This window comes from Chaetodon trifascialis, chromosome 6 (assembly GCF_039877785.1).
Source record: "Chaetodon trifascialis isolate fChaTrf1 chromosome 6, fChaTrf1.hap1, whole genome shotgun sequence".
NCBI classification, from domain to species: Eukaryota; Metazoa; Chordata; class Actinopteri; order Chaetodontiformes; family Chaetodontidae; genus Chaetodon; species Chaetodon trifascialis.
Window position 1 is genome coordinate 29855034 of NC_092061.1, and position 25078 is coordinate 29880111.

Consider the following 25078-nt stretch of genomic DNA (forward strand, 5'->3'; position numbering starts at 1 on the left):
AAACTGTCGATAAAACAGGGAAAGTCAAAGCTGGAGAAGGAGATCGATGGTGACACTCGACATTGAAAGATGGATTTGAAAACAGATGCACCCCCTTCACCACGGCCGGTGGTTTGGGGGGAGCTGAAATACACACAATCCGGGGGGAGCAGTTCAGAGAACTGGACAGACTCACTGATCTGAATCCACGTCTCCCAAAATCACCTCCCAAATCACGGGAGGTGGAGAAGTCATTCAGGATAAAAGCCTTGTTTGATAGCGATCTAGCATTCAGGAGGGCCAGGCTAATGGTCGTCTCCTCGCTGGCCTGGGTGGAAGTGCATTGCAGCAGCTGAAGGTTTCTGAAATCCACACCACAGTTGTGGCCCCGGCGTCTGGGAGGAGGAGCCTGCACCGACAGGTGTAGGTAGCCAGCGGCCGGGCACGGTGGAACAACAGGCTGGATCAAGCGAAGGCACGCAGGCTGCCGGAGAAGCACATGCGATCCTCTGAGAGGATGGTGAGGATCAGCCCAGCAGGTGGATTGCTTTAGGATTTTGAGTTTCACCAAGACACCTGCCCTCTTTCCGTGTCTTCGCGAATGCTTCCTCCGTGAAATAACAACTGGAGACCGCAGCAGGTGAGCTGGTATCACCACCAGGGGAGGAGGAAGACCTGAGGTTTGATCACCCAAATCAATATCTAGCAGTCTTTTGACATGCTCCAATGTCAAGAAGTGCTTGTCGATCATATACCAGCAAGGCAGAGGAATCTTGGCACAGAAAGCAAAATATTGCAGCAGCAAACAAACACAGTAGAACCGACAGATGAGTGCTAACAGAGGACTCTGTAATTTATGCAAGACTGTTGTCCCCACCAAGACCGGTAATACCACAAACTTGTTTAACCACCGTAGCCCCGCTCGCCCTTTGGAGCACAGCCGCATCCAACAACATCTGCAACCACAGCACCACCACACAAGCAGCAGACCACCATGCAGAGGTATCTGCTTCAGTGCTAAAAACATGTTTCCGTTGAGCACTGTGGAGAAGCCAGGTTATAAAAATCTCTTACACATGTGTTTGTTTGTTTTTTTTTTTGTTTTTTTAACACACTTGCAATAAAAATATAAAAATTGAATAGTTCATGGATGTTTAGAGTAAGAAGAGCGACTAAAGTTATTCATATGTCTAGGCTGGTTTTATAGTCCAATCAATCTTACTGTACTGCCTATCATGTTTGGGGTTTTTTTGTATGTTACAGATGTCAAGTCTACCTCAGTTTCTGCTATGTTTACAAAACACTGCACATATTTGAAAATATTTTATTCACCAGAAGTTGAATCTATTTATTATTTGAGTGTTTTCCATGGTTGTGTTGACATTTCCTGTTGTCATAAAAGCCCTGGTCGTTTAATTAACCACAATTTCTTGCTCCCAAACTCCATTCCCCCCATTTGGACCTGCCCCTTCAGCAACTTCCCATGATGTCATCACAACAAACAGCACCTGAAACAGCCCAGCCCCAATCTTTGCTTACTTCTGCATCATCCACAACCAATCAGGCAGCAGACTCACTTGAAACTTGCCCTCCCTAGCACCCGCTCCCTCAACAATAAAAGCCTCATTCTAAACAAAGTCATCATTGACAATAACTTAGACTTCCTCCGTCTCACTGAAACCTGGCATAAACTAATGGACTATATTACACTCAACCAGACCATCACCACAGGATACTCCTACATGGAACAACCACATCTTGAGGGGTGAGGAGGTGGTGTTGCTGCTGTTTTTAAGAAGGATTTTAAAACTATCCCCATCTCCATTTCCCTTGCTCCCTCATTCGAACACCTAGCCTTCAAACTCTCTGTTCCTACCGCCCTGGTCACTGCAAAAACCAACGCCCCCAAAGCAGACCCCTCATTCCTCTCCGACTCTTCCACTTTGTCACCCAGTTATCTGTCTTATCACCCTCTGTACTTCGAGATTTTAAACTTCACATTGACAATGCTAACTGCAAATCTGCTTCCAACTTCATGGACCTGCTACAATCCCTCAACTGCACCCAGCATGTCAACTTCCCCACCCACATCCTCGATCTGTTTTGCTCCTCTAGTCTCTCAATCCCGCACATCTCAAGCCTTAATCTCCACATCTCTGATCACCTGGCAATAATTATGGACATAAACCTTCCCACCCCCATGCCATAGGAAAAAAGGACAGTCTCCTTCAGAAACATCAAATCCATCTCCCCCTCTGTACTTTCTGCCATGTCCACCCCCCCCCACCCCCCCCCCATCATCTGACAACCCCACTGATCTCATCAATTACTACAACCACACCCTCTCCTCCTGTCTAGATCAGTTAGCTCCCCTTAAATCCAAAACAGTCACATTCATCCACTCTGCTCCCTGGTATAGCCCTGAACTTCACCATTTGATATCCTGTAAATGACAGCTGGAAAGACTTTACTTCCTCCAAGAGTACAAAGATGCCCTGAAATCTGCCCGGTCCTCTTACTGCTCTCACCTGATTAACTCTGGCTCCAATAACCCCAAGGCTCTCTTCTCCTCCATCAACAAACTCCTCTCCCCCCTAATAACATCTCCAACTCATTCACAACTGACCATTGCAACTCCTTTCTCTCCTTTTTCCAAAACAAAATTGATTCCATCCACAGCAGCTTATCCACCTCACCTGCCTCTCTTTCCTCCCCCTCTCCTCCCTCCATTCCTGTCAACACTTCCCCTCTGGTTCATTTCTCCCCTGTCTCCCCCCGGAACTGTCCAAATATATCACCAGAACAAATAACTCTTCATCTTCGTCCCCTACCTCTCAAACTTGCCTCTGTTACACCCTTCCTTAAGAAACCTGGACTTGATCCAAACTCCCCTAATAATTTCCAGCCTATCTCCAACCTCCCCATCCATCCATTTTCTATACTGTGTATCCCTTTCGGGGTTGCGGGGGGTGCTGGAGCCTATGCCAGCCGTCAACGGGGCACTGGTCGCCTGGTCACCAGTCGATCGCCAGTCAATCGCAGGGCACAAACACACAACCATTCACACTCACACCTAGGGGCAATTTTACAGTCACCAATTAACCTGATGAGCATGTTTTTGGTCTGTGGGAGGAAGCCGGAGTGCCCGGAGAGAACCCACGCATGCACAGGAAGAACATGCAAACTTCACACAGAAAGGCCCGACCCGGGAATCGAACCGGCACCCTTGTTGCCGTGAGGCACGCGCACTACCTGCTGCACCACCATGCAGCCCTCCAACCTCCCCTTCTTATCAAAAACTCACAGTCAAGTCGCAGGGGAAAGTAATCAATCGGCGATTCCTCCAACTGCACATGCGCATGCCCCAGACGCAAACATGCAGGGCAATGGCGCCACCCCTGGAGAGTAATCACAGGTAATGTCAATAATAACGTGCATAGCTATTTGGGATGAATTAACGTGAACCAGTAACTTTGTGTAAAGTTAACACGGAAAGAGTGAGAAGGTTGAGATGGAGAAATAAACCCAGACATGATGAATAATCCTGCTTATTGCACGGTTTACGAGTGAAATTACAGATTTGAGACAATAAGTTACTGGTTCACGTTAACTCATCCCAAATTTGGCTTGATTGTTCATGCTCTGGTCAAAAATTATGAGGACAGTGCATTTTTGGGGGGGTAATGTTATATGTTTCATATTATGCTGTATAGTGCTAACTAATTAGCACTGGTCCACTTCTAATCCCAGTAACAATAGCACTAAACTAGCTTCATCGGCATGTAAATATCTTTATCTTGCAAGCTAAAGCAATAAGTATGTGAGTTCAAGAAATGTATACTGTATAGAATGGTTCGATTTTATTGAATAAATAATGGCAATGCACGTTATTATTGATGTTACCTGGGCAGGGCTCTCAAGTTTCGAGCCGAGTTCAGAGTGAGATTTTGGCAGCGGCAGTGAGAGTTGGGGTGGGGACGGGGGTGTGATCTGATAAATGACACATAAATTGGTACAAATAAAAATATTTATTCAATTCGGCATTTCTAAGTGTGTGTGTGTGTGTGTGTGTGTGTGTGTGTGTGTGTGTGTGTGCATGCACTGTGTCTGTAACCCCCGCCCTTCCCCATCCTGCTCAGTGCGTTAAAAAAAAATTAAGCAGCTCTCCAGGCAGGAGACGGCTCCGATCGTTCACTTCAAAGAGCGGCTCTAGGAGCAGTTTTGTTCACAACCGACACTACCTGTTCCACTGTTTTAAAAAATAGTGGCGCAAGTTGGTGGGCATTATCCTGGTAATTTCTCTGTGTAAGAAATACAAGATATGGCGTGTGTCAACGACTTGAGAGCTTTGTCAGTGAAGTCTCTCCGGGTCTGGCGGCGTTGCCCTGCATGTTTGCTTCTGGTGCATGCGCATGTGCACTTGGAGGAATCGCCAATCGATTACTTTCCCCTGCGACTTGACTGTGACCTCAGTGATGTCATTTCAGCACTTTTCGACTCGTACCCATATACTTGAATTCGTATTCACAGTAAAGACTTAGTAGTCGTAGAAAAATGAGTCGTATTCATTAGACTGTACTCACAGCTTTTAGACTCATACTCATAAAAACAATCGTAACCCAATTTCACAGACTCACGTATATGACAGCAGAATTTTGTGTAAAACAACTTTTATGACATACAAATTGTTAACTTTACAAATACGAACGTTAAAATATTGACGCATCTTTTTGACAGCTATCTTACACCATAGATGGAACAGGGAAAAACTTTGCTAATCATGACTTTTCATTTTCTCATTTTGATGCCAAAGACAACAGAATAAAAAGATTCTAAAAAAAAACAAAGACATATGCACTTTTTAAACACAACTGAACGTGAAATGTAGAGAACTTGAAACTCCTATTCAGCAAATGCAGGCAGTTTAACCAATGCAGTTTGGTTGAGTGCAGCATTAAGCAGGCAAAATGGGGTAAGGATTGGTTAATTAAGGCTGAGAATCCTGATGTAATTAGGAGCAGCAAAGATTAGTGGCCCCAAATGGCATGACAAGGATTTGCAGGTAATAGACTTATTACTGGGGCCTGGCTGAATCTTACTTTTCACTTCTGAATAAACAAAAACAAATTAGGAGCAGTCATCCAATAATAGGTTATCTTGTCAAGGGGTGGAAGAAATCCATGCCCCTATAACACAATGTTAATTTTATGCACCACTGACAAGCACACTGCCAATCAATAACACCACCATAAAAATAAGGTGAAGCATCAATCTGGAGTGAAGGTGTTGGATGGAGCAGACAGTGAGAAAAAGGTTGCTCAGTGTATTACATTCAGAAAGACTGACTCAGCAGGAAGGCAGCAATGAGGGATGACTTTGCTTTTTGGCTACTTTGAGAGATCAGCCTCATTCAATTTTTTCTGAGACTGTCAGAAAGTTATTAGATTACTTTCACTACAGACATTTCGTAAGTCACATATCATACACTATAGGAGGTGACCAAACTATGGTGCATGTGTGGCCTGACACATCAATTTATATCACCAGTGAGTTATTTCAAAGTTAAGATATTTGACCCACTGACCATATTATGATGCAGTTCCTTTGAGATCATCAGTTGTTGCTGTCACCATATGGGGATATCAGTAACACTCTGCACCATTGCCACCCAGCTGGGCAATGTGATGCGTACCATGGTGAAATCTGTTAATGTCATCCAGTCACAAGCACATTACAGGGACATAATTTACCACTCACATGTGCTGACTTAGTAGTGAGATCTAAAATTGACAGTTTTCTGAAAAATAAAGGTCAAAGATCTGTAAATGAGAAATCCTGAGTGATTGGCAGACCTTAATTTTTCAGTTGACAGTGTTGGACAAAAGCTGACAAGGAATTGATGGGCTTGTGTTTCAAATTTATCCACACATGAAATAATTTCTTGTTTATTTCGGGCTTTTTGAAAGGCAAATCAGTGCAGTGTTGCACACTTCCTCTGCACTTAAAATTATCTCTTTCACATCAGCTGTCTCTGTTCTAAGTGTCAGAGTTCAGAGTACTCAGAGTAAAGGGGCTTAGAAATGTGTCTAATCTAATGCATCTAACTTCCGGCGCCACAAGCGTAGCCTTTTACAGTAGCTCGCTAGACTTTTAGGAGTTTTTCTTATATTTTCTGTTTTTATGTGCATCTTTTTTTATTCTTTTGGGTCTACGTTTTTGTAAATATCTGGCGCATCAGAGACGCTAAACACGGTAACTCTGGCACTACTTCGTAACCACTTTTACAACCCGTGCAACTTTCTCCGCGTCTGTGGGTCCGAGAGAGACAATGGCTCCCATTGTTTACAGTAGGGATCAGCTGCTGGCCCTGCGTAACACAGCTGTGCTGCCGGAGGAGCGACCCATAGACATATACACGTAGACGCCGCATTGAGCTGGTTGGGCCGTTGCTGCATACGTCAGCGTGTCCGCCAATTGGATGTGGCAGATCTGCTCCGTAAACTATTGCAAGGAAATGGACCGAACTTCATAAAGCGCTTTCTACAAACTGATTTAACGTGATGCCTTGTATTCACCCATTCACACACACACACACACACACACACACACACACACACACACACAAATATATTTGGGAAACAAATAGGCATCAAAAACATCATATGTAACTTTTAATGTGATGTGATAATGGTTATCATCTTATAGTATTTTGTGACATTTTACTATAGCAATATAAGATTGTACAACGGGAACACTCGGGAGGAAACAAATTATAGCCTTGAAGTATTATACAGGGAGGGTAGCAGTACCATAGAACACCACAGAGGTATTAAATAACTATTATGGACCTGAAACCTTGATTATACATACTAAAGAGATCTTATAGGATTCCTATAGACCTTTTTTCGTTAGAGTACAAAAGTACCAAACCAGGGTATGTTTTTTAAGTTGTTACAGCTATCAATGTATGCAACACTGTTATTGTGAAAATATTTATAATTTATTTATAATTTATATATAATATATTAAACATCTGTTTACAATAACCAGATCCTGAATTTTAGATGTGACATATGGGTTTTCTGAATAAAGAGCACAAACATTTACATTTCACTGATTTTGATTAATCATTTTCATATTCAATGATTGCTGAACATATATACATACATATATCTATACATATATCTGTACAGGGGTGGCACTGATGAACATATATACATAAATATATCTATCAATCTATACATTTATACAACAAGTCTCTGTGTGTACACTGTGTGTGTGTGTGTGTGTGTGTGTGTGTGTGTGTGTGTGTGTGTGTGTGTGTGTGTGTGTGTGTGTGTGTGTGTGTGCATAAGCTAAAAGCTTTGGAAAAGAATGGTCTTGCAAAGCTTTTTCCATGCGTTGCCTTTCTGCAACTGAAGAGTGTTCATTCTGGCAATGTGGTGCAGCCTTAGTTTATGGACAATTAAGACAATCACGACTAATGACATGTGTAAAATGGTGGTTATCAATCCCAAACTGTGAATCTTGAAATGGAAATGGAATTGGAATTGGAATTTCTCCTCGCAGGACAAATAACGGAAGCTGTTTCTTCTGCTGCAGGAGAAGACTCGAAAGCAGTTTGCATTCCTCCTATCTTTTTCCAGACTCTCCATCCTATTCACAGCTTTCCTGAGTCTGGCTCTCAGATCATCATATGATGAAGGCAGAGCATAGGAGAGGTCGTAGTACAAACAAGGATGAAAATGGTACATCATTACATCACTCAGTGACAGTCCGTAACATCTTTAATAGTACAACGTGCTGTCCAATGTTTCACAATCTTACATTCTTAGTTTTAGCTCTGCGTGTGTGTGTGTGTGTGTGTGTGTGTGTGTGTGTGTGTGTGTGTGTGTGTGTGTGTGTGTGTGTGTGTGTGTGTGTGTTTGCACACATGTTTGTGTGAAGGTTCAATTGCAGATTCAATACTGGCATGTTTCAATGTATGTACATATGTATGTACATATGTGTATGTGTGTCAGTCTGAAAGAGTGACAGAGACAGAGAGTAGTAGGTGTTGTCAGGGCACAGGGGAGTGACAAGAAGTTTGAATATAACCAGCTTGCAGCTGTTTGAAGCATAGCTAGCACTTATTACTCACAACACTAGGCACAGGCAGGGGTTCGGTCTCCTGGACAAGCTGGGAACAGTTCGGTGACAAGGTCTTCTGTGCCTTCTTTGAGGTCTAAGACGTCCTGGTAGCCAAGGACTAAAGTGAAGGATGAAATATAGAAATGGTCTCACAGTGTAAAACTAAATACATCACTGACTCCTTCACATTCAGAAAAGGAAAACATTGTTAGCATAGTGTGGCACTGAATGATCTAATCCTTACAGCCTATACACCTTCCCTGTGGAGATGAGCTAGGAAACTGAAGACAGAAGGAAAAGCTCCGTCTCTGATCCTGACTGTCTGACCTGTGCTGTCAAAATCCTCTGGTCTGAAGAGTTCACTGCAGAGCACGGATGACTGACTAGCAGAAAACCCTTCCCGCCTGACAGCTGTCTCCCACTTCTTTCTGAGCTCTTTATTTTTGGGAAACCTACAGAGTATATGAAAAGTTAACCAACCAACAACAATCAGCGTAGTTACTTCGGGCCACTTTATTCAGGAAAGACTCCGTTGTTCGGAGGCTGGTTTCGCGCTGGAATCCACACTATTTATATGCGGGACTTCATGTTATAGCCACAAAGTCAGCATATTCTGTATGTAAAGTTATGTTATAATGGCCACATACAATCAAACGTTTTTTTCACTCTTACCTGTGAAAGGTAATCCCTTGCAATCGAGTGTAAACCTGTTGGTACAATTCCACGCTGCACAACAACGCAGCATCTTCTCTGCTCGTTCTTGCCACATTCAATATGGCGGCGACGTTGACGTAGGACTCCAGCGCTCAATGCGGCGTCTATGTGTATATGTCTATGGAGCAACCTGATGTCCCCTGCGAGTTAAGGAGGAGGATGCGGGGGTGCCGCGCTGGGATCAAACGTCACGACAGGAGGAGAGCTTATAGACCAACTCTCCCGTCCGTCATCATGGGGAACATAAGATCTCTAAGATGGATGAGCTGGTGGCGTTGACCCGACATGAGCAGGACTACCGGCGGTGCAGTTTGCTACTGTTCACAGAGACTTGGCTGGGAACGCAGCCCAGAGAGAAGCGGTAAGAGGAAAGAAGGAGGGCTGGCATTGTTTGTGAACGGTAGATTGTGTAACTCCAGGCACATCACTATCAAAGAGCTGCACTGCTGCCCGGACATTGAGCTGTTGGCTGTTAGTCTGAGGCCATATTATCTGCCGCGGGAGTTCTCACACGCCATAGTGGTGGCTGTGTATATTCCTCCCTCTGCTAACGATGCAGCCTGTGACATCATCAACACAGTGATCAGCAGGCTGCAGACTCAGAAACCACCGGCCCTCTTACTGATCTCTGGGGATTTTAATCATGCCTCTGTGTCCTCGACTCTGCCAACATTCATCCAGTATGTCACATGCCACCAGAGACAATAAAACACTGGACTTATTCTATGCCAACACCAAGGAGGCATACGAATCATCACCCCTCCCTCCTCTGGGAAGAGCTCATCCACATCACAAGACACTCAGCTCCTCTGCTCCAACTTGTCTCTCACACCTCTCCAGGTGAGAAATTAACTGAGGAGGTTAAAGACCAGGAAGGCTGCAGGACCGGACGGCCTCAGTCCCAGACTCCTCAGATCCTGCTCTGATCAGCTGAGCCAGATCATTGGACATCTGTTCAAACTGAGTCTGAGGCTGGGAAGGGTGCTGCAACTCTGGAAGACGTCCTGCATGGTCCCTGTGCCAAAGACCCCACATCCCAAGGACCCTAGCTGCTACCTTAGAGGCCTTGGAGTGGCTGGTCCTTGCCCACCTGTGCCCCCTGGTGAGCTTGTCCATGGACCCGCTGCAGTTCGCGTACCAGCCTGGCATTGGAGTGGACGATGCCCTCATCTTCCTCCTCCATCGAGCCCTGTCTCACCTGGGGTTGCCTGGGAGCTCTGTTCGGATCCTTTTCCTGGACCTCAGCAGTGCTTTCAGCACCATCAGGCCAGCCATCCTGAGAAACAAGCTGGAGCTTTCAGGAGTGGACCAACACCTCACATGCTGGATAGTGGACTACCTCTCCAACTGCCCACAGAGGACAAGGGACTGTGTGTCAGGGACTGTCCTCTGCAGTGTGGATCACATTCCATTTTAATGTTACCTTTAATTAGCTTTCTGCAATGAATATATAAAAGCTTAATCTCTAGTTATTTCTGTGCTGCAAACAGCTTAGTGTGATTCCCTCTCTCGCAGTCACAATCAGTCTGAATTGATTTCTGTGATGAACACTAGCCTGCAAAATGTGTAACTGATGCAAGTACAGCAATCACAAAACACCAGTAAAGACATACCTGAGTAAACCTAAAACGTAAAAACATATTCACAATTTGCAATATACCAAACTGCATTGTTTAAGTGATAAGAGTGATACTGGATAACAGGTTTTAACCATAATTTTCATTTAGCAAGGCTATGTTGGGCTGATGGGGTAAAAACGCTCACAGACAAATGTGAAAGGAAAGCTCCCAGAGGAGGAGCTCCTCAGCAACTGAACAAGTAACAAGCTTCTCAACCACCATTGTAACAGTTGGCACCTAATTATATCAATAATTGAGACCTTGCCACTTTCTGTAATCCACTGCCAGTCAGAACTACATTAGACTTAAAGAAGGCCCACTGCTCTGGCCTGTCTTTAAGTAATGTCTACTACTTTTGTCTTTTTGATAACCTATTAAGGTGTGGACAGGCTTTTCGCTATTACTGTTCTTCAAGGAATGTTTTCAAGAGGGTGTTTTAGAATTGGCTAAAGGATTAAGGTTAAGATCAAGTTTGAAGTAAGGGTCTAAAATTAGGATTTAAGATTCGGGTGAAATTGTCCTTGGGGATGAAAGCATATGAGACGTGTGTGTGTGTGTGTGTGTGTGTGTGTGTGTGTGTGTGTGTGTGTGTGTGTGTGTGTCTTTGTTTATGTTTCCCTCTACTTTATGTCAACATAACAATGTATTTGTACGTGTTGTGTTGCAAGGTGGCAAGTTAAACTTCGGATAGGGGCCAAATATCAGATCATCTACATTTCTAGAGAATCCAATCGTTTTGTAACGGAATGATCATTGTTCAGCACAAATATTTCCAGTGAGGTTTCCATAGGCAAACTTATCCCAGGAAAGAGATCAGACTAAGAGAGACTCACAGACACTATTTGAATCAGCCAAGAAGACCCTTTGACCCAACATAAAAGAACTGTGCAGAGCTGCCACCCTGCAGGCCCACCACACACAGGGATATGCAGTGTGGTTGGGTGCACTACAAGCAGGCAAAGGTGGGGACTTAGGTGTGCTGACACCAAGCGTCATAGACTGGTTCGAGGCAAGTGGAAGGAACCGGAGTTACAAACTGGTTCAGTTACAAACTAGATATAAGTGAGTTGCTCACAATATCACTGGGTCTGGAATGAAACTCCTGGAGAGGAACTGAATGCCATTTCTGGAGTTGTCAAGAGAGAGATGCTGGGTAGGTGTGGGTACAAGTCAGTTCTGCCCCGGGACTCCTTGCAGCTTAGGAAAGCCATGACAGTAATTGCAACTACATGTATAAACTATAAACCTAACCTACTCTCTGGCAGGTTTTACTCAACAGTCCAGAGTTTGATTGTCAAATCTGCTTTCCCCATATTTCCACCCATTCGTTTCCACATCTGCTCTCTGGTTGTCATCTGACCTGACCTGCTGAGTTTAGAATGATTAATTTGAACTTGTGGTTTCTGACCATTTCACAAAAATTAATCTTTCAGGCCTTGTTAAACAATTAAAAAAAAGTTGTGTTGTGAAAGAAAGGAAATCTATTGACTGCAGTTTCCTCTGTAGGAAAGCTGAAAAATATGGAAAAGATTAAATATTTTACAATGATGATACACAGAATTTTCAGAGCCATTTGAAGTTGTGATAAATTAACATTTGAAGAGCATCTTGCTCATATTTCATCTGCTTCATAAGCATCGGTTTGTTGTAGTGTCTGTCACCAACTGAGGTTGAACTGCCCTCCTGTGGAAGTGGAGAAGAGTCATTTTCTCTTCACTTTGAACTGCTGTACCATGAATGAAATATGAAGCTGCCTGTCCATGAGCTGAAAGAAAGTCATTTGTACACAGCCCTGGCTCTGTAAATGGTCAACAAATTGGCTCAGACCAAGTCACCCAACAATTTTCAAACCAATTAGTAAGACTGTCTTTAACATGACTGCTTTTATGTTCAATCTGCCATCAATGTAATTGACAGACACAGCGAACCCTTTTCTCATCTCTACAGCCCCCTTGGCTTTTTGCCTGTTTTGTTACATTACAATCATCCATCCATTTTCTATACCCAACTATCCCTTTCAGGGTTGCGGGGGGGCTGGAGCCTATCCCAGCTGTCAACGGGTGAGGCAGAGTACACCCTGGACTGGTCGCCAGTCGATCGCAGGGCAACATATATATAGACAAACAACCATTCACACTCACACTCACACCTAAGGGCACTTTTAGAGTCACCAATTAACCTAATGAGCATGTTTTTGGCCTGTGGGAGGAAGCCGGAGTGCCCGGAGAGAACCCACACAAGCACGGGAAGAACATGCAAACTTTGCACAGAAAGGCCCTGCCCAACCAGGGGATCAAACTGGCGACCCTCTTGCTGTGAGGCATGTGCACTACTGCTGTGCCACCGTGCTGCTTCATTACAACCTGCAATTTAAATGTTTTTTAATCTGAATTTTTATGTCATGGATCTGCACAAAATAGTCTTTGGTGTTGGCGAAGTGAAATGAGAAAAATATAAAGTGCTTAACAAATTTATTAGACCACCACCCAAAGTAAGGTTTATGACACAGCTGCCCTAAATTAACAGCATTGGTAATTACCAAAAATCACTTTTTATGTTTCTGTAATAGTTAATACACCAATATGTAGAAGCTCTTTAACCAAAATGATATTTCTAATGTGAAAATATAATTATTATTGTTATCCATGAATTTTCTAATTTACTGATTTACAAAAAAACTTGAAACTTACTTGCATTCCTGAACGGAAAAATTCGTTTTGGTTGTTGAATGGTATGCTTGATAAATTTCTGACTTCTCAGAGCCCAGTGAGCTGACTCAAATTTGGGTATAAAAAGGTTCAAATTCCTCATTTGTGTTCAAATTGGTAAAACATTGAGAGCTCACTGAAAATGAAAGAGTCCGCATTAAAGCACTTCATGATGCTGGATGGTCTCTGAAACAAATAGGGAAAGACATAAAGTGTTTTCACAGTGTGGTATGATTTGGAGTCAATTGCAGAGACTGGTACTTACAAAATGCCCCAAGGAAGAGGCAGGAAACGAAAGTTAACTGAAGCAGATGTCAGACACCTCGAAATTTTATGTACTGGAGACAGAAGGAAGGCCACTGCTGATCTTCAGACAGAGATGAATGCTTCTAGATCAGAGTCTGAGAAAGTTTCCAGAATGACCATAAGCAGGTGACTGATGGAACAAGGCTTAGAGGGAAGAATAGCTGCTAAGAAGCCATTATTGAGGCCTGCAAACATTCAGAAACCCCTCAGATTTGCCAGGGAGCACAAACACTGGACTGTTAATGACTGGAAGAAGGTACTCTGGATGGACGAGACCAATTTTGAACTCTTCGGTCAGCATCGTCGTGTTTATGTCCGCAGTAATGCCTTTGATGTCAGATGCATTGCACCCACAGTGAAACACAGTATAGATTCCATTATGGTATGGGGTACCATTTGTGGAAACGATGTGGGCAAATTAGTGAAAATTGACAGTATAATGAACAAGACAACAATTGCTAACATCACTAATAAAGCTAGGCTCATTATCAGACTCCTCACTGAGCTCTACTTTTGGTTGTGTTGCTAAGTAGAAGCACAAAATTGGGAGTTTAACAGTGTTGTTTAATATGTTATAATATGTTTTCAATGGAAACATCCTTGGGAAGAGGGATTTGCTTGAAGTCCCAAATATCAAATTTAAAGTAAGATTCTTGACTTTTGCTACACTGTTAGAAATTTTCATGTAAAAAAAAACAGTAAACAACTGGCAGTAGGATTGCCTGAAAAATACAATATGAACTGTTTTTTTTTATCACTTATCCTGTAAAAAAAAAACAGTAAACAACTGACAGCAGGATTGCCATTATGTTACTGTAAAATTAACATCTTTTTACTGTCACTCAATTTACAGTTTTGTACCATTCATGAAAAATACAGCATGAACTGGTTTTTAAAATTACTTTCACCGTATTTTAGAATTAAATGACTATTAGTTTGTATTGCTTGCTGTGAGGAAGCCTCAACTCCCTCACTATTTGTTAAACCCCTGTTTTTGTCAAGTAAGGTGAACAGATGCTCTCACACAAATTCATTGTTTTCTTCATTAAATTTTAGTTCGATAAATTAAGAAAGAAATACAAAGAGAAATACAAATTTTGTATAATTGTACTCAGCATTAGAAGCACATTTCTTAAGAATCTATTAATCTCATGTGGTAATCAAAGTTTTAACCTGTCGGAGTGTGAGTCCTGGTGGAGGCCATCTTGTGCTGGTGTTCAAAGAGGGAGCACGCATGAACAATAGCCCTTTTATGTGCTGTAGGAGTAGGCGGATTCTCAGACTTGATTGGTCAAAGGATGAGTGATGAAATACTGTGTGATATTTAAATGATTTGCTTATTTTGAATGTATGGTATTTATGATAACACATTGAAGAATGAAATGAGGCTTTCTTGTATGAGCAAGCTAAGAAAGACATTGTGGATTTGTGATTAACCTTGTCAACCCTCTTGCCTGCAGTGCTGACCTGATCAGTCAGCTTGAACCGGCAAGGTGGGCTCCTATGCTATATATGTGAGAGCACTGGGAGAGAGGGTGGACTGGTTTAATTCAGTTCAATTCAATTCAATTCATCCATCCATCCATTATCTATACCGCCTATCCCTTTCGGGGTTGCGGGGGGCTGGAGCCTATCCCAGCTACAATGGGCGAGAGGCGGGGTACACCCTGAACCGGTCGCCAGCTGATTGCAGGGCCACATGCAAGGACAAACAAACATTCACACTCACATTCACACCTACGGACAATTTAGAGTCATCAATTAACCTAATGAGCATGTTTTTGGTCTGTGGGAGGAAGCTGGAGTACCCAGAGAGAACCCACGCATGCACGGGAAGAACATGCAAACTTCACACAGAAAGGCCCCGCCTGACCCGGGGATCGAACCGGCAACCTTCTTGCTGTGAGGCACGCGCACTACCTGCTGCGCCACCGTGCAGCCTCAATTCAATTCAATTCAATTCAATTCAATTTTATTTGTATAGCGCCAAATCACAACAGAAGTTGTCCCAGGACACTTTCCATATAGAGTTGGTACAGGCCAAGCTCTTTTATCTACAGAGAACCAACAATTTCCCCATGAGCAAGCACTTGGCGACAGTGGCGAAGAAAAATTTCCTTTTAACAGGCAGAAACCTCAGGCAGAACCAGGCTCTGGGTGGGCGGCCATCTGCCTCGACCGGTTGGGTGAGAGAGGGAGAGCAAGAGAGGGACAGACAGACAGACAGACAGACAGACAGACAGACAGACAGACAGACAGACAGACAGACAGACAGAAATGCAGTCAGAGAGAGAGAGAGAGAGAGAGAGAGAGAGAGAGAGAGAGAGAGACAGAGAGAGAGAGACAGAGAGAGAGACAGAGACAGAGAGACAGACATGCAATCACAGTAACAGTGACAGTGGATGTAATAATAGCAGTAGCAGTTGCAGTGGATGTCAGGCAGGGCCAAGGCAGGAGACGCAGCTGCAATCCACAATCCATATTCAGCCACTGTGTAACCTGCAAGACCACCAAGCACAGAGACTCCGGGGAAGGAGCTAAGTTAGTGACACGCCGTGGTAGGACATGAAAGCGTGCAGATGGAGAGGGACAGAAGGACAGAGGAGCTCGGTGTATCATTGGAGGTCCCCCGACAGTCTAATCCTATAGCAGCATAACTAGGGGCTTGTCCAGGACAAGCCTGAGACAGCCCTAACTCTAAGCTTTATCAAAAAGGAAAGTTTTAAGCCTACTCTTAAATGTAGAGACAGTGTCTGCCTCCCGGACAAAGACTGGAAGATGGCTCCACAGGAGAGGAGCTTGATAGCTAAATGCTCTGACTCCTGTTCTGCTTTTTGAGACTTTAGGAACCATAAGTAGACCTGCATTCTGGGAACGCAGTGTTCGAGTGGGGCAATAAGGTACTATGAGCTCTTTAAGATAAGAAGGTGCCTGGCCATTTATGGCTTTGTAAGTAAGGAGGAGAATATTAAACTCTATTCTAAACTTTACAGGGAGCCAGTGCAGAGTGGCTAGTATTGGAGAAATATGATCTCTCTTCCTGGTTTTTGTCAGAACACGTGCTGCAGCGTTCTGGAGCAACTGGAGAATATTCAGCAACAAATTTGGGCAGCCTGATAGTAAGGAATTGCAATAATCCGGCCTGGAAGTTACGAATGCATGGACTAGTTTTCCTGCATCATTTTGAGACAAAATATGCCTGATTTTTGCGATATTACGTAGGTGAAAAAAGGCAGTCCTTGAAATTTGTTTTACATGGGAGTGAAAGGACATGTCCTGGTCAAAGATGACTCCCAGATTCTTTACAGTGGTGCTGGAGGCCAGCGCAATGCCATCCATAACTGCTATGTCATCAGAAAGTGACTTTCTAAGATGTTTAGGGCCTACTACTATAACTTCAGTTTTGTCTGAGTTTAGCATCAGAAAATTGCAGGTCATCCAGGTCTTTATGTCATGAAGACATGCTTGTAGTCTAGTTAACTGACTGGTTTCTTCTGGCTTCATTGATAAATATAGCCGGGTATCATCTGCATAGCAATGAAAATTTATTGAGTGCTTCCTGATAATCTTACCTAAAGGAAGCATATATAAGGTGAATAGAATTGGTCCAAGCACAGAACCCTGCGGAACTCCATAGCTGACCTTAGTGAGTGCAGAGGAGTCGTCATTAACGCGTACAAACTGAGAGTGATCTGACAAGTAGGATTTAAACCAGCTTAGCACAGTTCCCTTAATGCCAATGAAATGTTCCAGTGTCTGCAATAGGATGCCATGGTCAATGGTGTCAAATGCAGCACTAAGATCCAATAAGACAGAGACAAAATGTACAGAGACAAATCCTTTATCAGATGCAATTAGAAGGTCATTTGTAACTTAACCCAGTGCTGTCTCTGTGCTATGATGCACTCTAAATCCTGACTGGAAATCCTCAAATAAACTATTATTGCTTAGAAAGTCGCACAGCTGATTGGCAACTGCTTTCTCGAGAGTTTTTGAGAGAAAGGGAAGGTTGGATATCGGTCTATAGTTGGCTAAAACCCCTGGATCAAGAGTAGGCATTTTAAGTAGCGGTTTTATCACAGCTACTTTAATGGACTGTGGTACGTAGCCTGTTGATAAAGACAGATTGATCATGTCTAATACTGAGAGTCAATTAGAGGTAATACTTCTTTAAACAGCTTAGTCAGGATAGGATCTAAAATACAGGTTGATGATTTTGATGATGAAATTAGTGAAATTAGTTGGTGAAGGTCGACAGGAGTAAAACAGTCTAAAACTGCGACAGACTGAGTAACAGTTTCTACGGTTTCTGTATTTGAAGACAAAACAGTACCTGTTGACGGCAGGAGCCGATGAAATCTGTCTCTAATAGTTAGAATTTTATCATTAAAGAAGCTCATGAAGTCATTACTGTTCAGTGCTAAAGGAATACATGGTTCAACAGAATTATGGCTCTCTGTCAGCCTGGCTACAGTGCTGAAGAGAAACCTGGGATTGTTCTTATTTTCCTCTATTAGCGCAGAGTCATAGGCTGCCCTGGCACTGCGGAGGGCTTTCCTGTATATTTTTATTTTAAGACTGTCTTGCCAGGCGGACTGAAATTCTTCCAAATTAGTAGAACGCCATTTCCTTTCTATTTTCCGTGAAGTTTGCTTTAATTTGCGGGTTTGAGGAGTATACCATGGAGCTAACCTCCTCTGTTTAATTATCTTCTTTTTTAGGGGAGCAACAGAGTCAAGTGTCATATGTAATGAACCTGTAGCACGATCAACCAGGTAGTCAATCTGGATGGGACTAACGTTAGCATAGGAATCCTTTGTTGTATTGAAACATAGCATTGAATTAAATACTGATGGGATCATATCCTTAAATTTAGCTACAGCACTATCAGACAGGAGTCTGGTATAAGAATTTTTGCCTACTGGCTGGTAGTCTGGTAATATGAATTCAAAAGTTATTAAATGATGGTCCGATAAAAGAGGATTCTGTGAGGAGACTATTAAGTCTTCGATTTCAATGCCATATGTCAGAACAAGGTCGAGGGTGTGATTAAAACAGTGAGTCGGTTCATGTACATTCTGATGGAAGCCAACTGAGTCCAATACTGAGACAAATGCAGTGCTAAGGCTGTCATTATCAACGTCGACATGAACATTAAAGTCACCTACAATAATTACTTTATCTGCTTTAAGGACTAAACCTGATAGAAACTCCGAGAACTCAGCTATAAATTCGGAGTAAGGACCAGGAGAGCAGTATACTATAACAAATAAAACTGGCTGCACTGTTTTCCATTTTTTGTGAGAAAGAGTGAGAACAAGGCTTTCAAATGAGTTATAGTCGAGTTTAAGTTTAGGGTTGATCAAAAGGCTTGAGTCAAAAATGGCTTCAACTCCACCTCCTCTGCCGCTGCCTCGAGGAATCCATCCATCCATTATCTATACCACCAGAGTAACCGGAGAGAACCCACGTATGCACGGGAAGAACATGCAAACTTCACACAGAAAGGCCCCGCCTGACCCGGGGATTGAACCGCCAACCTTCTTGCTGTGAGGCACGCGCACTACCTGCTGCGCCACCATGCAGCCTACCCTGAGGAATGTGAGTATTAATATGGCTCGGGGGAGTCGCTTCATTCAGGCTCGCATACTCTTCAGGACACAGCCAGGTTTCAGTCAGACAAAATAAATCAATATTATGGTCTGATATTAACTCATTTACTAGAACAGCTTTAGCGGACAGAGATCTGATGTTAAGGAGTCCACATTTAATTCTCCTATCTTGTTGTACTATTGCAGAGGTTGTTTTAATTTGAATTAGATTCTTATGTTTAACTCCTCTTCTCTGTACTTTTGGTTTACTTAGTTTACGTGGTCGGGGGGCAGACACAGTCTCTATGGAGTGTTTGGTGGGTAACTGTTCTAATGGAGGCACAGAGAAGCGTGAAGGACTGCAGCTCAGCCTCCTGGTCTCAACTCTGAGTTGTCAGGGGTTAGGTTCATAAATAAAATCGGTCAGATTTCTAGAGATGAGAGCTGCTCCCTCCAAAGTGGGATGGATGCCGTCTCTCCTAATCAGACCAGGTCTTCCCCAGAAAGTCTGCCAATTATCAAGGAAGAACAGCACCAGATTTGTTCTAAGCTGAGGAATGGAAATTAAAGGTTATTGTTATGTTTTATTGATTGATTGATTGATTGATTGATTGATTGATTGATTGATTGATTGATTGATTGATTGATTTTTATTTATTGTTAGAGAATAAAAGTCTGTCTAAATTTTTTCAGCATAACACCCTGCCTGCATGAGTTTTTTTGTCCTCTGCAACTCACTTTGCAACACTTGCACATTTTAATAAACTATTTTAAAAAACTAAATTAATTAAGACATGATCAGTCATACGATTACATACAATTAAAGGCACTTTTGTTAAGAAAAACATGTTAATAGACCTCACTGATTGTAGGTTTCACAAAATCTCTGTTTGAACCTGGCTACATGCACAGAAGGCAAAAAATAAAATGTACTTTGTGAATGAGGAACATAATCATTGATTTTTCAATCTGTGATTACAATGTAAGAGAAAAAACTTCACAGCTTCTTATTGCACTTTGATTTCTATTTGAATGTAAAGTTGAAAACTTCACGTACAGAACAATTGCATGTTAAAGGAGTGCTGACAAAAACCAGAGACAGAGCCTTCTCTCTCAAAATGAAATGAAAATAGTGCAATAAGTTAGTACAAGGCACTCAGACTCAGACATATTGATGTGATCAATTTTATCAACTTTTTAAACTAACAATATATTGAAAAATATGATACAGTCTTTAGAAAATTAAACCAGGTGACCAGTACACAGCAAACAGTTCACTTGAACTTGCCCTACATCATGTAACATCTGAATATACTGTATTGCCCAGCCTTAAGGCATATCAGTGGTAAAAATAAAACAAAGAATAAATGAATAAATATAATGTCTGTGCAAAACAGTTCAAATAAAAAAATAACAGTATAATGACTATACAGTACACAAGAACACAAGAATTTTCATATGTCTCAAAAAGGTCACGAGGTGCTAGACTGATGTCCACAGATCTGACAAGAAAACACCATTGCAAGCCAAACAGACTTGACTGCTGTGGTTCAATAAACAGTAAACTACAGTTGTAAAACTGTGAAGCAAGAAATTAGAAAACAGCTCCTTTTGTCAGTTCACCTGATAGTTGCTTATTTCAGTGTTTGATGTCTGAAAAATTAACTGATCAATTGTGTCATGTGATGAACATGCAAGTATGCTGCTTACTATGATCAGTAGGGCAGCGGTAAAGTCATCTACTGCATCTGCAATATCAGAGAAATGTGTTAAAAATCAATCTAAATACAAATGAACAGTCAATTGAGATGATGCACAGTGCACGGTGGAGAAACAATCACAATTACAGCAAGGCAAATCTTCAGTACTTAATTTGTGATCCAATAATTATCTTTAAAATAATCTTGCCTTTATTTGAATCTGCACTGACACACAATAATTAGCATGCACTGTAGTCATACATAATATTAGTCTAATTCAGCTGTTGAAGTGACTTACATAGACTGTAAAATGTTTACACAAGTCTATCATAAAGCTTCATGAATTCACTGGCAAAATGCAGGTGTCAACACACGTTAACTTAGTAGAGATTAAAATGTGCTCCTTGTGTTGTTTGATTAATTGGCAATCATCTTTGAAAACTTAGCTGCTAAATCCTTCTAGCATGATGTGCACATGCTGTAATCATCAACGCAAACAAAAGAAAACATTGCTTACAGTAGCTACACACTTTGCACAAATTTAAAAATCAAATAAAATTGCTACTCACCACATAATTAGTAAGATGGGGATGGATCAGGAAAGGCAAGTATCTATAGCTTCACATGTGGAAATCAGGTGATGCATTTCCCAGAATGCAAAAAAAAACTGCATGATACTGTTAGTAAAGATACTTTAACGGTTAAGTGCTGTAATTTAGGAATACATTACAGTACAGTAAAAAAACAGTAAATGGAGTGTCATTTAACAGATTTTCTTTAGTATTAACAGTAAAGCACTATATTTTTAAAAAACGCCTCAATACTGTTGAAATCCTACTGTAAATTTACAGCAGTCATTTACAGTGTAGATTCCCCTTCAGGAAAGAACAGGGCCTTTCCTTGTTTCAGTATCTCATCAAAACCTGCCTGAATGTTTATTGTAACCTATCTTGTCCCTTCACCTTGTCTTGCTCTGACCTGCTTTGTCATCCAATTTCAATATTCCTTGTCAGCTGTTTTGCTCTACTTCTTGTTTTGTTGGATGACTCTGGCTCCTCCCTTCTGTGACTTTTGAAGTTTGAGTTTTTCTCTTAGTTTCTCAAAAAGACTTTATTTTTCCTTTTGGCGAGTTAGTGTTAAGCTTGCAAAAATTGAACAGAGCAAACCTGGCCCCATGTGATGGACGATAATTGGCCAGTTGAGCATCGTCCATCAGCAGGGTGACCTCTCTGTCAATCTGTGAATAGGGAACTTTAACTTTAGGTGTGAGATGACAATAAACCTTAAATATGTAAAATGAAAACTAAAAACTAAGACAGGCATCATCCATCCGTTGTCTATACCCGACTATCCCTTTTCGGGGCGTGGGGGGTGCGGGGGGTGGTTTTTTTTATTCTTCTAGTTTAATGTGTTTTTAAATATCTGGCGCATCAGAGACGCTAAACACGGCAACTCTGGCGCTACTTTGAGACCACCTTTACAACCCGTGCAACTTTCGCCGCGTCTGTGGGTCTGTGAGAGACAATGGCTCCCATTGTTTACAGTAGGGATCAGCTGCTGGCCCTGCGTAACACAGCTGTGCGGCCGAAGGAGCGACCTGATGTCCCCCGTGAGATAAGGAGGAGGATGCGGGGGTGCCGTGCAGGGATTAAACGTCACAACAGGAGGAGAACTTTCAGACCGACTCACCCGTCCATCATTATGGGAAACGTAAGATCTCTCCCCAACAAGATGGATGAGCTGGCAGCGCTGACCTGACATGAACAGGATTACCGACGGTGCAGTTTGCTACTGTTCACAGAGACTTGGCTAGAAATGCAGCACACAGACGCAACTGTAGCACTGGATGGATTTTCACTCGTACGGGCGGACCGGACAGAGAAGAGCGGTAAGAGGAAAGGAGGAGGGCTGGCATTGTTTGTCAACGATAGATGGTGTAACTCCAGGAACATTACTATCAAAGAGCAACACTGCTGCCCGGACATTGAGCTGTTGGCTGTTAGTCTGAGGCCATATTATCTGCCGCGGGAGTTCTCACACACCATAGTGGTGGCTGTGTATATTCCCCCCTCCGCTAACGAAACCATCGGCCCTCTTACTGATCTCTGGGGATTTTAATCATGCCTCTCTGTCCTCCACTCTGCCAAAATTCATCCAGTATGTCACGTGCCACCAGAGACAATAAAACACTGGACTTATTCTATACCAACACCAATGAGGCATACGAATCATCACCCCTCCCTCCTCTGGGAAGAGCTGATCACAACCTGGTTCATCTCCTGCCTGTATACAAGCCCCTTGTTAACAGGCAACCAGCTGTGTCCCACAGAGTGAAGAGGTGGTCTGAGGAGGCTGAAGAGGCTCTGAAGGACTGCTTCGAGACAACCATGTGGGATATATTCAGTGACTCTCATGAGGAGGACATCGACAGTTTGACAGACAGAATCACAGACTACATTAACTTTTGTGTGGAGAACACTGTACCCACCAGGACTGTACGGTGTCACTCAAACAACAAACCCTGGATTAAACCTGACATTAAGGCTCTTTTAAAGGAGAAGAAGAGGGCTTTCAAGTCAGGAAACAAAGAGGAGCTGAAAACTGTTCAGAGGGAGCTCAGAAGGAAAATCAGGGAGGGGAAGGACAGATACAGGAGGAGAATGGAGGAACAGCTGCAGGAGAACAACACCAGGGGAGTCTGGAGAGGCCTGAAATGGTTTTCAGGCCACCAGAAGCCAAACTCTCAGGCAGCTGGGGATTCAAAGTGGGCAGATGAGCTGAACAGCTACTTTTGAAAGTTTGAGGAAACATCTGCCCCTCCCCTGCTGTACCAGCACTGCAGCAGCCCTCCTTTGTGCTGCCAGCACTCTGCCCAAGTACCCCCCCCCCCCCCGCAGTATTCAGCTCACCACCTCCAACGCCACCCCCAACTGTTCCTCCCAGCCCCCCATCCACTTCACATGACACTCAGCCCCCCTGCTCCAACTTGTCTCTCACACCTCTCCAGGTGAGAAATCAGCTGAAGAGGTTAAAGACCAGGAAGGCTGCAGGACCGAATGGCCTCAGTCCCAGACTCCTCAGATCCTGCTCTGATCAGCTGAGTGGGATCATTGGACATCTTTTCAACCTGAGTCTGAGACTAGGAAAGGTGCCGCGACTCTGGAAGACGTCCTGCGTGGTACCTGTGCCAAAGTCCCCACATCCCAAGGACCCTAGCTGCTACAGGCCGGTGGCACTAACATCACACCTCATGAAGGCCCTGGAGCGGTTGGTCCTTACCCACCTGCATCCCCTGGTGAGCTCGTCCATGGACCCGCTGCAGTTCGCGTACCAGCCTGGCATCGGAAATCCAGCGGTTGCCGTGGTGACGACCTTTTGCGTATTCTGTAGAGAAAAATAATAGCAGACCGAGTCCAATCGAGCCGCACGTTTTGATATATAATTTGCCTGGGTGCTCGCTATCGTTTTTGACTAGTAGCGAACCGAAAAAAATACCGAAAAAAAACAAACAGAAGAACAATAGTGGTTCAGGGCAAAAGCACTGTATCGCTAATAATAATAAGAAGAAGAAGAAGAAGAAACACGCAGAAGAACAATAGTGTTCAGTGCTCAGCACTGTATCACTAATAATATGAATAAGAAAAAACACGCAGTATATCAATATACTGTGTGTTTTAGGGCAATATACTGCGTGTTCACCCAGAGCCCTATTGCCCTAAAACATTATAAGAATAAATTTGATTAAAAACACACACGTGATTATCAAGTATGCATACTGATAAAATCTTATCCAAATTGGAATTAAAAGGCACACAAAACAAAACATCATGAGCACAGTATTTCAGTTTAGACATAAAAGCATGCAGCATGCATGCATCTCTGTCTGTCTCACTCTCTCTCTCTTGCTCTCTCTCTCTCTCTCTCTCTCTCTCTCTCTCTCTCTCTCTCTCTCTCTCTCCCTCCCTCTCTCTCTCTCTCTCTCTCTCTCTCTCTCTCTCTCTCTCTCACCCAGCCGGTCGAGGCAGATGGCTGCCCACCCAGAGCCTGGTTCTGCCTGAGGTTTCTGCCTGTTAAAAGGAAGTTTTTCCTCGCCGCTGTCGCCAAGTGCTTGCTCATGAGGGAATTGTTGGGTCTCTGTCGATAAAAGAGCTCGGCCTGTACCAGCTCTATATGGAAAGTGTCCTGAGACAACATTGGTTGTGATTTGGCGCTATACAAATAAAATTCAATTGAATTAGATTAAAATCAATAAGATCCCTCAATGGCTACAACACACTAGTGTAGGGCTGGGCGATAAAAACGATAGTGATATGTCTCGCGATAGACACGTC